The sequence below is a fragment of the Lissotriton helveticus genome, chromosome 1_1 (genome assembly GCF_964261635.1).
Source record: "Lissotriton helveticus chromosome 1_1, aLisHel1.1, whole genome shotgun sequence".
Taxonomy (NCBI): Eukaryota; Metazoa; Chordata; class Amphibia; order Caudata; family Salamandridae; genus Lissotriton; species Lissotriton helveticus.
In genome coordinates this window covers 1,783,780,894-1,783,793,519 of record NC_136057.1, presented here as the reverse complement: position 1 = coordinate 1,783,793,519, position 12,626 = coordinate 1,783,780,894, and the positions used below count along the sequence as shown (strand labels likewise).

Below are 12,626 nucleotides of genomic sequence, written 5' to 3'. Positions count from 1 at the left end.
AGGCAATATCCACTGCCTCTAATCCAAAGAAGAGAACTGCAACACACGGCGTTACGCGGTTTGCACACGCCGTAACCCGCTGTCACCAACAGAAGAGTACTAACAAGAAACAAACAAAGTATCCACCGCTGAAGGTCGGATCTAAACCACAATGAAACAGATCCTAAGGAAAACGGCAATACGCGGTTGAAACCGCCGCCGTATTCCGCTTCCTCTCTCCAATTACTCACGGGCGCTGAATCTCCATTGGCAAGACGCCGACACTCGGGCTCCAGACCGATTTCCTCCAGTGCTTCCTCAGCCGAGGAAGAAACAGGAAACAACACAGATTACGCGCGACCTCTCGCGCTATCACAGGTCTTAAATCACATTCCCAATTTCCGGGCATTATGGGAGATGTAGTTCTTCCCCCATACGAGCCGGCCTCTTGCTACTCCTGACACTATCGGTATCTCAGCAATATTGAAATTAGTCTGGTTCAGAGATTCCAAGCTTATAGCTGCCGGGTCCTCTATGATCTGCGGGGTCTCTAGCACACTTATCTCCTTGTCTGATGTCTCCTTCACTGTAAAATGTTTACCTAAAAAATCCTTGATAGATTTTGATACTGATGATCCCCCTTTCGCACCTGCTGACTTAGAAACTGTTGACGCTATCTGTGGGATTGAGCCCGTTGAGGGAGTAGACCCCATTGCTGCAGTTCTTCTTCCGGTGGGTGTCGCCATATCCACGTTTACATCCTTCAAGCCTTTCGGTATTTCGGTCAGGTCCTCCGTCCCGGGGCTTTTATTTCCCGATTTCTTGAGATTTTTCGGTACTTTATGGGGTTTCGTTTTCCCTAGGACCATTGCTTTTACTTTCCTTAGCTCCTTCTTTCCGGAGTACGCGGTGTTAGGATGGTTTTTCTCTTTCACTTTCTATAACTTCTCACAGCTCTATGGGTACACTACTACCCCGCTCCCTGTGCACTTTTACATTTCCTCTTATTATTATTATAGATTATCTCTTCCACTTACCTCTGTTCTGTGGGCCTGCACTCAGTACCTCCACCACTTCTCAATTACAGCCTCACTTTTCCATTCACCAATCAAACTCCAGGCCGAGTGCTCCAACACTTCTTCACCTTGGACTGCTGCAAGTTTAAAAACCACTGGGTCTTCAGTGCCTACACACCCCCTCGCAGCTTCTTATGTTTGTCTTACAGCCCCCTGCATGTTTTTTTGCCAGCATTCCGCCCCTGCCACTTGTATTTTAAAGGGTTCTGTCCCCACACGAATTACGCTGCAGTCCGGCTGCCACTCACATTACACGGCTTGCGCCTCTCACGCCTCACGCGCCTCCCGTGGTTCGTGGTTCGCGGCTCGTATGAAGTTGAGGAGCCTTATATCCTTAAGTTGTCCTGGCGGCCTTCTGGCGGCCGCGGAAAATACAGGCTCCACGCCCTCGCTGGCCCCTGTGGATTACGATCGTCGGGCCCCCACACGCACCACACACGCCGTGCTCCCTGCAGTGGTTCCCCGGGTGTGGCTGCCGATGCGGTCGATGGTGGCGACGGTGACGTTGAAACAGGAAGTCGGAAGTGAGAGATGTGAAGTGGGAGGTTCTCCACGAGAGTGCATCCGTACCAGCACAGAAAATCCAATCCCTCCCCCTCAGCGCTTTGAGACCCTCACGGGTGAGTAGTTGCGCTTTACAAGAACCCTGATTGACCAATGAAACACTCTTTTCTCACACCAGGAAGGAAGTTCGAGCCTTTCTGGGCCTCCTTGGCTACTACCGACATTTCATTTCCCAGTATTCCACCACTTCGGTCCCATTAACTGATTTGCTAAAGAAAGACTCAGACGTTGAAAAATCCTACAGATCACGTTAAAAAGGCCTTCCAACAGCTTAAACAAGTTATCGCCTCTAGTCCAGTCTTAGCATCCCCAAACTTTAATGACATATTCATTTTACAAACAGATGCCTCTGATATAGAGATAGGTGTTGTGTTATCCAAGGTCAACAAAGAGGGAAAGGAAGCACCCGTCCAATTCATTAGTCAGAAACTTTTCCCTTGGGAACAGCAATATACAATAATTGAAAAAGAATGTCTAGCCATTAAGTGGGCTGTAGAAAAGCTAAAATACTGTTAGGAGGGGAGACCTTTCATCATATATACAGATCATGCATCTCTGACCTGGATGAGCTGGAATAATAACAATAATCCAAGAGTGTTGCATTGGTTTCTCTCGTTACAGGCTTATAGGTTTGAGGTTCATCACTGGAACGACAAAGACCAGGGTACTGCGGACTTCTTGTCCAGGTTTCCTCTATTCCCCGATCGGGAAAGTCCTGGGGTTGGGGGGGGGGGGGTCAGGAGGAGAGGGAGAATGATGCTTCCATAGAGAATTCCAAGGTGGAAGTCCCATGGCATGTTCCAGGACGAGCTGTGACCAATTGTCAACCATCTAACTTTCTTTCACAGACCGGACAGAAAGGTCAGGTATCTAGTGTTGAGATACCCGTAAATGCCACCATTATTAAATTCCCTTAGGAACAGGAACGAGGGAATGAGGAAGTTGGAGGATGTGATTTCTTCAAATCTTAGATGACTCAGGAGCAGACGTCAGGTGCCAAGGGGACTGTGAAGAAGGCGGAAGCGGGAGAAGATGATATCGAAGTGGCTGAGAGGGAATAAGATAGAGGTAACCCGAAGATGCAAGAGGAGTACGAGACTTGCAGAAGTAGAAGAGTGGCATCGAAACCAGAGGGCCACTAGACTCACATCATGCCCCACCACACTTTTGGTGGAGCATGGTTTCACCAAGTACGGGAACGTTTCCTGGGAAAGTACGGGAGGGTACCCAAAACGCGAGGTTATAAAATAGCTGGTTGATCTGGCCACAGTAGAACTCCTAACCTACACCTATGTCTGCATAAAAACAAGAAGAGTAATAAGAGAACTTTTTTCCCTCTTACTACCGTTCACGACCTTCATTTAATACCTTCATGAAAGGAAAGTTATTAGAGAGTATTCTTACCTAACACCAGTGAGGAAGGAGGCAAATGATTTCAAGATAGAGTACTCATTTGGGATCTAGAGGTATTTTTCCCATTGAGTTTTCTGGTCTAATTATTCCTTGGCATGAGATTCACACTGGGTCTTGTTGATGGTGCTGTAAGGGAATCTCAGTCATTAACCTGCAACCCTTAACCTAGGAAGAGACACTTTTGGAGAAAATCTCTAAACCAGTCCCCTTACCTGTGGTCTTCAATTTTCTTCCGAGGGTGCTTAGCAATCCAGTGATCCTGGTCTCCATATCACCTATAAGGAACAGAAAAAGAAAAAGAAATTAAGGGAGGACCATATAGACAGGGATTATTCTATCACTTAAACTATCACTAAACCAACAAAGTCAACCGTAACACTCTTGTCCTCAAATTAACCCCGCCTCATTACAATGACTGTGTGGGATTGAGGTTCCATTGACAGTATGGATTGATGGGTAAGAAGTAAGTGGCTTAGTGCTGCCTCCGTAGGCTAAGAACTGTAGGTTGTAGGGATTCATAAGGTCATCTAGTGATAGGAGATGACCTTCTTAGAATAGAGCGCCAACCAGCAGCTTCCCAGGGTCTGAGATCAGGGTGTGTCCAATGAGGTGAGCTGTCAGCCATATACAATAGCGGAACACCAGGGGTGCATGGGGCAGACTCAGCTGTAGTATGTAAAGACTTTTAAAGTAACAATGGGCTGTACATATACGCTGTGAGTTAGTAGGAGACAGCTTTGTAAGGGCAGGAAGGTATGCAATTTTTGGGAGTCTGCATTGCTGAGTCATCTAGCTGGTTTTCAAATAACCATCTGCACGCCCACTGCAGTTGAGCGACCAAGTAGTACTGTATGAAATTTGGACACCCCTAACCTGCCCCGGTCTGTCTGCAGTATTAGTTTTGCCAGTGCCACTCTGCGGCGACCAGTGCGCCAAATGAGCACGACCAGGATGGGGTTTATTGTGCATAAAAATCTAGCAGGTATAAATAATAGGAGGTTACTGAAATAATTCAGCAGTTCGGAAAAGGCAACCATTTTAGACAGGGCTGTACGCCTAACCATGGACAGCGGACGTGTCGCCCAGAAGGATCTCTGGTTTCTGATTGCTGCCATCCGTCTGGTGCTGTTTCCGTCAAAGAGGTCTAGTTCATGGTGATAGACGTTTATGCCTAAGTAGCAAAATGTGCCTTCTTGCCACTTCAGAGTTTCATCTATTATAGTCAGACGCCCTCAGGTATATGAGGAAGGAAAGAAATCAGGTATGATTTCCACCAACATACCCTTAGGCCAGACACCATGGCACAGTGGCGGATAATAGAAGCAATTTTGGCGGGTACTGCATCTACGTCTCTTAGGTATACCAATATATTGTCTGCTTAGAGTGACACCAAGTGAGTACATTAGCTCAGCATGAAGCCCCAATTTTTGACATCTCGACATAGGACGATCGCCAGACTTTCGATTGCAAGGGCAAATGAAAGAGGGGAGAGCAGACAGCTCTGCCTTGTACCTCTGTGCAATGAGATGGCGTCCTTAGTGAGTTTGCCCGTTTTAGGGCATGATATTGGGGCTGTATAGAGTAATTTGATCAGGTTAAGCATATACTTACCAAAGCCATACCGCGTCAATACTGCAAAAAGGCACTCCCACTCTAGCGAGTCAAACGCCCTTTCAATGTTTAAAACCATACCTGCTGCACAGGACAAAGTGCGTGGGGCACATTTCTTGATATTGAATAAGCACTTCCGAGTCAAGCAAGTACTCCTCCCAGGTATAACATAGTTTTGGACGCCGTGTATCAGCTAGGGGAGTAGCGACAGTAGTTGGTTGGTCAGAACATTTTGTACTACGTATTGAGGAAGGACGATAGGTTCCAGTTCAACCATGTCTTTACCAGGCTTGGGTATGGAAATGAGGAATTCATCACAAATGGATGGGGGAAGGGCGCAACCCTCGATTGCTGATTTCTACATAGTTTCTAGGCACAAAATCAATAAAGAAGTGTAAGTCTTATAGAATTAGATGAGCAGTCTGTCTGGACCAGGGGTCTTGCCCGATGCGAGGGGAGCAGTGCCTTGCCAATCTCTGCACTGTTTATTGGCACTCCCAACACTAAATGTTGATTGTGTGTGATACGCGGTATTTGCACATTTGCAAGAAACTCACTAATGACACTAGGCTGGCAGTCCTGCAGGGAGGTCTATAGAGTGGTGTTCGAACAATGTGAAGGTTGAATGGATATCAGCCTGGGTACATACTATATTCTTTTAGGCAGTGCATACACTCGTTATTGGAGGGTGTGATAGTTCTTTTTTTAATAACTAATCTAGTAAGGCGCCCGATGTATCTGCTATGGCATTTGACTTTGAGGCATACTTGGCAAAGCTGAACTTGAAAGGTGTTCTAGTAGTGCTGTCTTTGGCATGCGATTCAGTGAGCATAGTTATGTGTTGTTTATTTGCAGCTGCACACAACTCAAAATGTGGAAGGAAGGCTTCCAACTTATTGATTTCCATGTCTAGTGCCCTCTTCACACCGACCACTGCATGTATGCAGTGGCCTTTAATACTGATCTTGATAGCCTCCCATTCAATTGCTATGGTCGAGGCAATGTTCTTGGATTCAATATTCTGGTGAAGGGCGCTCTGAAAAACCTGATCTGCCAATGGCAAGGGTTGTGAGCTCCATGTCGGGTTGGGGGTTGTATAGTGCTCAAGTGTATATACACACGCCCTCAGTGTGTTGTGGTCTTGAAGAACTGCGCCTAGGTAGTCCGCTTGCGTAATAGAGGCATCTAGAGACAGTGAACATACTATTATGTCTAGCCTGACATGTAATTCACACAGAATAGAGTAAAAGGAACAGACAAGCACCCCAGGGCTGGTTTGTTGTCAGATGGCTGTCAATGCCCCATGCTCAAGCCATTGTGACAGGCGGTTCACATTTTGCATGGTTGGTGCCTGTGGAAGTGGGTTGGAATGACCTGTCCATGGTGACATCCAGGACACAGTTGAAACAGACACCTATTAACCAGGGGACATCAGTCTACTGTGTCAGTTTGGTTGACAGGTCCACCATGAAGGCTGGCTGATTAGTATTGGGTACGCATATACTACACAAGACCACAGGATTACCATCAAGACTGCCCCTCAATAGTGTGTACCCTCTCTATCTATGATTGTAGCAATTACGTGAAATGGCTCATCAGCTTTGATCCGTATTAGAGCACCTCTAGAAAAGGCTGGATAATTAGTAGAGATTACCTGCCGTCTCCAAACCTTCTGTAGCCACTCAGCCTCTGGTTCAATAATATGCAATGCAATATGTATCCATCTCCTTTATAAGTATGAGAATATTGCATAGCGCTTACATTCGCCACACATACCTCTAATATTACAGGTCAGCAAATTAAAGTCTCCTATCGATTGTGTTGACATTACTTTGTGATAGTGCAGTGCAAATAAGCAGCACATGTACAGTGTCTAATCACAACCACCTTTACAACAAACTGAATCAAGAAAAACAAATATTGCAATACATAGGGCATAGGACAAAGGTCAAATGAGCCTTCATCCAAAGATAGTGGTAATGCAAACATAATGTAGGGCAGGGGTTGGCAAGTAATATTATGCTGGGCCCTGCTTATTAAAGCCCATAAAGCATGTTAATGTTTGCATAGGCTTATAGTAGGGATAGCTGAGCATTTTAAGTATGAAGTACAGCCAGCGGATAGGTTGTACTTGTAATGTCTATTTTTGGAGCATTAGTTACATATGGTCAGGGTCAACAGCCCTTTCAAGCTTGATCATAAACCAAGAGAGATGGGGTACATTTGTTGCTGTTATGCTACCTTATTTTGTCAGGCAGGGTGCTTACTACAATTCCTTGCCAGAAGTGTTTGTAGTGTATTCAATTCTTAATGGACGTCATCAGCTGTCTGTGACGTGTCGTCCGTCAGAAATGAGGTGGACGCCTAGATGGTACCTTCTGCGCCCTTTCAAAGGTAACGAAGAGGTTAATTTGTGTGGAGTCATATAACTTGTAATCCATGTTTCTATATATGTTATCAAGTCTTGGCCCTCTGTGCCCTTAGCCAGGCTTACAAGGCATAAACTATTCCAACGCATGCTGTCCTCCTCATTTTCATCTCTCTCTTCATATGTTTTCAAACGCTCAATCACATGTGAGAACTGTTTATTCGCTTCTACAGCCTGCAGCTGCAAGGTTTCCAGAGAAAGCAGGGGGTAAACAGACTCAAATTCATTTGGGACACAGGTGCATATCTATATGCTATGGCAGTAAACAGTGGAGCAGGAGATGACCTAAGATTGTTTGATTACCAGAGGCAGAGGAGAATAGATATGGCCATGGCAAGGGCGGCTGCCACCGCAGAATTTTTAAGGGAAAGATTTTTGGCAAGGTTTGTCATCAAGTTTGTGGTGTAGATGTCTCGGGCCATATGGAACACAGTAAGGAGCAAGGAAGAGGATTTCCTTAAGTGGAGCACAGTGTTAGCAAGTGAGTGAGGCACAGCACTGGACTCTGCTCTGGTGCAGATGAGTCTATTTAACGTGTGTAGGCACTACTGTTTTCAAGCCATCTTCAAGTAATGGGCGCACAGTAGTAAGAGCTCAATGGTCAGGTGGCACATGTCTCAATATTAACTTGGGCACTTGCCTTGAAACTGATAGGTTGAGGCTGGGGTTGGGGAGTGGGGGGCAGCCAACCAGGCAGCCTCAAAGCAGAACCACAACCCAAAAGTTTACTCAGTCATCTGTCAGGCAGGTCAAATGCACAGTCAGTCCTTGCTTATATATTTACTACCACAAACTGCCAGGATGTAATGTGGCACTGGTAGTTCAGCCCCAGCGCAGTTGCTGGCTTCCACTAGGCCCCTGCACTGAGTGGGAGCACAGTCACGCCACAGGATGACCTCCTGTCCGACAGGACCCCTGTGCAAGTCCACAGCGGCAGGCCACAGCTCTACAGCGTGGTTCGTACCACTGCTCCACCCGTCTCACCCAGTACTTAATTTGAGTCTGTGGTTTCCGGTACTCGGCACCAGCACTTGATTGGTTTCCAGTGCTCGACACTTAATTGTCATCACCACACTTATGATACTCTGCCACATGGTGGACCTACTCATCTAATTTAGCGATGAGCAGAAAAACTGTTGTTTATGACTACAATATACATTAAAAAATACTAATACCAGCCTCCCTAGCCATTCCTTTAGCTTTGGGGACCTGGAAATATCTAAATTGTTCCACCTGCAGACGACAGAGATGGTTAATAGTTGTTCTGGTACCGTCACTAGCAGCAATGACAAGCCAATGGCTGGCACTCCTTTAACAAATTAAGCACTGGTCTCCTGGGAGGGGCCCCCTTAGTCAGCAGGAGCCGAGACCGGCAGCAGGTCACGGTATTCAGTACCCCCGTAGAACCACATCTCTTCCCGCAGTGGCGGAGAGCAATCAGCAGTGAACGAGGCCCGCCCCTTGGCCAGGATATGCGGTATGGGCAGCCAGCAACGTTCAAACCATCAAACCGGCACAACGTCTGGTGGGAAACAGCTCAGCAGGTACAGCAAGCTGCTTTTCAGCCTTTGTGACAGGCTTAGGGAACAGATGGCGTATATGTGACCGGATTGTTGGGAGGTACTGGGAAGGCAAAGGAATTCTGCTGCCACCATCCTGCCTTCCTTAGCTTTGCACCCCGATGCAAAAGTTATTGTATGTTGTTTACCTTTTGTCAATAGAACTAACACCACTCCTAGAACTTTCGCACTTCCATCAGTGACCAGTTAGCAACTTTTTCCTGCAACAAACGCCTGCACATTAGATGCCTCCTATTCACATTGTTTGAACACAATTTAATTCAACATTCTTCTTCAATATTCAATAAACCCTTCATCAAACTTATTTTGTCTGATAACTGTTCTATAAATCTGCTATAAAATTCTATCATTCCTAAGAATGGATTTAACTGTTCTTTGTTTTGAGGAGGCCCATACCTTTAAATAGTTTCAAATAACTATTTCCTTGGACTCTCACATTTCACCAAAATTCCATTGTTTAAATAATCAATCTCTACCATTACTAACCAACATTTCTCAGGTCTCAATGTCGTACCAAAATACAAGAATCACCCAAGAACTTTCTTCACTCTATTATTCATTTGTTTCCTGGTCTTATCTAAAATCAGAGAATCATCCTTGTAAAATATAGCACCTTCAATACCACCCAAATTTGATGCCATAGAGGCTGATGAAATTAGCACAAGCATCTTTACAAATTTGAACGCACCAATATTTTCTACGGATGCTGTTAAGTTCTGGGTTGCTTCATTGAGCCTGATCTGATGGTACACAAAGATGAGATCCAGGGTTGTGATCATACTTGTCTTTGCATGTAACAACAACATCACTGTGATGTTAGGCAAAGGCAACATCAACTTGTCAGCAACTACTTTCTTGTTTAATTTGTGCAAATCTATGCACAATCTAATCGCTACAGAGGCCTTCTGAGTCACCATCATAGGTGCCAGCCACTCAGTGGCATCCACTGGTGCTTCAGAAAGTCTCTCAAGCTCAATTTTCAATGCTTGGTGTACACTATCTGGCTGACATCTTATTTTGAATGCCACGGGGTTGGCTTCTTCCTCAAGTTTAATTTTATTGAAGTAACTTTTTAAACAATACCATTTTCAAAAATCTATCACTTGTACCTGGACCTGTGGTGTGGCATTCGAATTCAAGAACACTCCTTGCTCTTTCTGATGAGGCTACCTTAATGAACAAGTTACTTACCCTTGGTTATGCTCTTTCTGCTGGATATTCTTTCTAACCACACATTCCTTACCTTTAAAATAGTCCCAGATGCCCGAGTGGATCCAAAAACGTTTACAAAGCTTTGCTTATGCATCCTTGTAGGTGGTGCTGTGTGACACCGCAGTGACTTCATTAAGAGTGACGGACGGGGCCACATATAAGTACCGCCCTTGTGCACTAACATCAGTTCTTGAATCCGTCTTTGTCCTTGGACGTAGAGTCCAAAAACAAATCAGAGCACTTGTGTACAGATCTCTAGCTTGGGATCTTTTTAGATGCAAAATGAGACCATTCCACATAATGGGGAAGTAGGAGGGCAGTGAGAAAGCTGCCATTAGCTAGAGTATCCAACAGAAAGAGCATTTTCAAAGGTAGCTAACTTGTTCTTTTTTGGATACATCTAACTGCATATCCCTCACCTTTTGAATAAATACCAAAGCAATACGTTCTTCAGGACCGAATGGGCGAAATACCCTTAACATTGGACCTGGATTTCAAGGCAGGAGTGTTTCGTGAATGTGTATGGACGCCAAGAGAGAATATTCTTGGGAACTCCAAGTACACAGGTTTTGACACTGCAAGTTCTCAGCAGAGGTATACATATAAACCCAGGGTTCTCACCATTAATGGAAGATGGCTTGTGCCACCTTGGGGTGCAACTGACATTCGTCATACGCTAGGCGCCATAAGCAGAGCTCATCTGCCTGGAATTCAAAGATCCAGGGAAATGCCATGACATTCCAGCAAGTTACAGGGGTGAAGAGCCTCTTGGCCTAGAATTTAGGACCCCACACTAGAGATCAGCACCCTACACTGCTCCGTTTGTTGCCGTACCACATGGAGCTTGTGTTTGTGTAGACCTGTACCTGCTTCCCTTTGATGAGCGGTAGGCCTTCAACAGCAAGTAAATGGTCCGCAACTCCAACGAGCTTATGTGGAGTTGGGAATTCTGCCTAAGACTAGAGTCCTCTGATGTTCACCTTTCGCATGTGAGCCCGCTACCCAGCAGCGACGCATCCGTCACCTCTCAAATGGGAATGGCGAAGAGTCTGCCACTGGTCCAAGTGCAGGGGAGCAGCCACCACTGCAGATCAGAAACAAGTTCCTTTGGTGTTCCATGGATTTGGGTTAGCGAAGGCAGGAATAGTTAGCGGATACGAGCTGGACTGGGGGTCCCTTTTTCTAACAGAGGGAAGGGCGTGCTTCTTTAGTCCATCTATACCGTGTTGTATGATAGAGTTTGTCAGTCAGATAAAAGAGGAACTGACAATTGAGTCTTCTAGTATTATGATGGATGAAATCCATGGATATATACATTCATTAGAAAACCTAAGATAATATCAAACATGAAAGGGTGAACTAGGAAGACACTGTCACTTTTGAGAAATACGATTAAAGAGCTTTTTCCAGATCCCTGAAAAAGAGGTGTTTCCCATGAAACGCATGTTGGCTGCTAACTACGAAGTTTGGAGCCTGCACCAGACAAAATTGGAATAATTTGATATTTGCAATTGTGAGAATTTGTCAATTTGTAATTGTATTAGAGATTTGTCGATTTAGATACTTGTGTTTTATCCCAAGAAATCAAGTTAAATAAACTGTCTTTATCATATATTTTGGTTTGATGATTCTGCTGATATCCAGTTTACGAACATTTTTGCTGGCATCTCCCTGAAACGAATGTAATGTTTAGAGTGCTTCCACTGGGATTTTTTGGTCTTTTTGCAGGTAGATGTTTGCAGGGCCACTTTTACTAACAAAAAAATACAATTTCAATTTTGCATTCCCTTTACTTTCACCCTTTAAGTTCCAATCCATCACAGAGCAAACACTTCTAAGGACCTCAGGTGAAGCACTTAACAAGACTCACAGGGTGTCAGGCAGACGGAAAACAGTAGGATACAATCCAAGGTCAAATGCCACTTGTCAGTTGGGTAGTTGCAGGAAAAGGCCTGTTGTAGCATGTTTTGACTGTGTAGGTTCAACAGGAGATCAGCCTTGTTGTGACCCCTGGAGTCTTCTTCTTTGTTCTGATTGGCAGGTCCAGTCCTTGAAAGCTTTTCTCAGGCTGCAGACATCAGGTTCAGTCCTCTTCTGATATTTCTCAGGTCCAGAAGAGTTCACAAAGTGGGTGCCTGGAAATGCAACATTTATGCCTGGCACAAGCAAACGGATGGGAATGAATCCTGGGCACGCCCTAACTAACGGGGTAAATGGTCTTGGGACCAACCCTACTGACCTTAGCCATTTTCAAGATGGCAAAAGTTTTCAGCCACACTAAAACTGGGCTTTGATGGCTTTGATGTGTCTGTGTGTGTATAGGGTGTGGACTATGGCAATCCTGGTGTCTACTTACATTTAACACTAAAATCCAATTTTGGGCAGTTACTGTACCCACAATAAACCCAGAGACAGAAGTATGGTAGAAAAAAGTACAGTTTTCTAGCAAGCAGACAGTGGATATACAATAATTATTTTAACATCCTGTTTCCCGTCCTTTCAAGTGTGCCCCTAGTGTCATATGTAAAATCCAGCAGAGCTGTCAAGAAGGACTTACTTAACAATATAATTTCAAAAGGGATGCTCATGATCCCACCCTGCATATTCTGTCAGGTTCAGAAGAGTAATTTCTATCCATTGGGGTGAGACTATCAGTTGCTCCTGGAAGAATGTCACACCTATTCAGATGCTAATTTTGTCTGGCAGAAATGAGACAGCAAATGTAAATTTAGCCTCTAGGAACTTCAGGCAGGGGAAATGTAA

At 45.0% G+C, this 12,626-nt stretch overlaps 1 long non-coding RNA gene across 4 annotated transcripts in view; it reads right to left on the bottom strand.

Annotated features, from left to right (window-relative positions):
* The window catches only part of LOC144752479 (uncharacterized), a 307,677-nt gene that overhangs the window by 162,348 nt on the left and 132,703 nt on the right, over positions 1-12,626 (bottom strand). For all 4 annotated transcript variants that reach the window (XR_013594119.1, XR_013594118.1, XR_013594116.1 and 1 more), the window contains exon 2: positions 3,245-3,307. This is a non-coding gene — a long non-coding RNA (uncharacterized LOC144752479). The remainder of the gene's footprint in view (positions 1-3,244; positions 3,308-12,626) is intronic.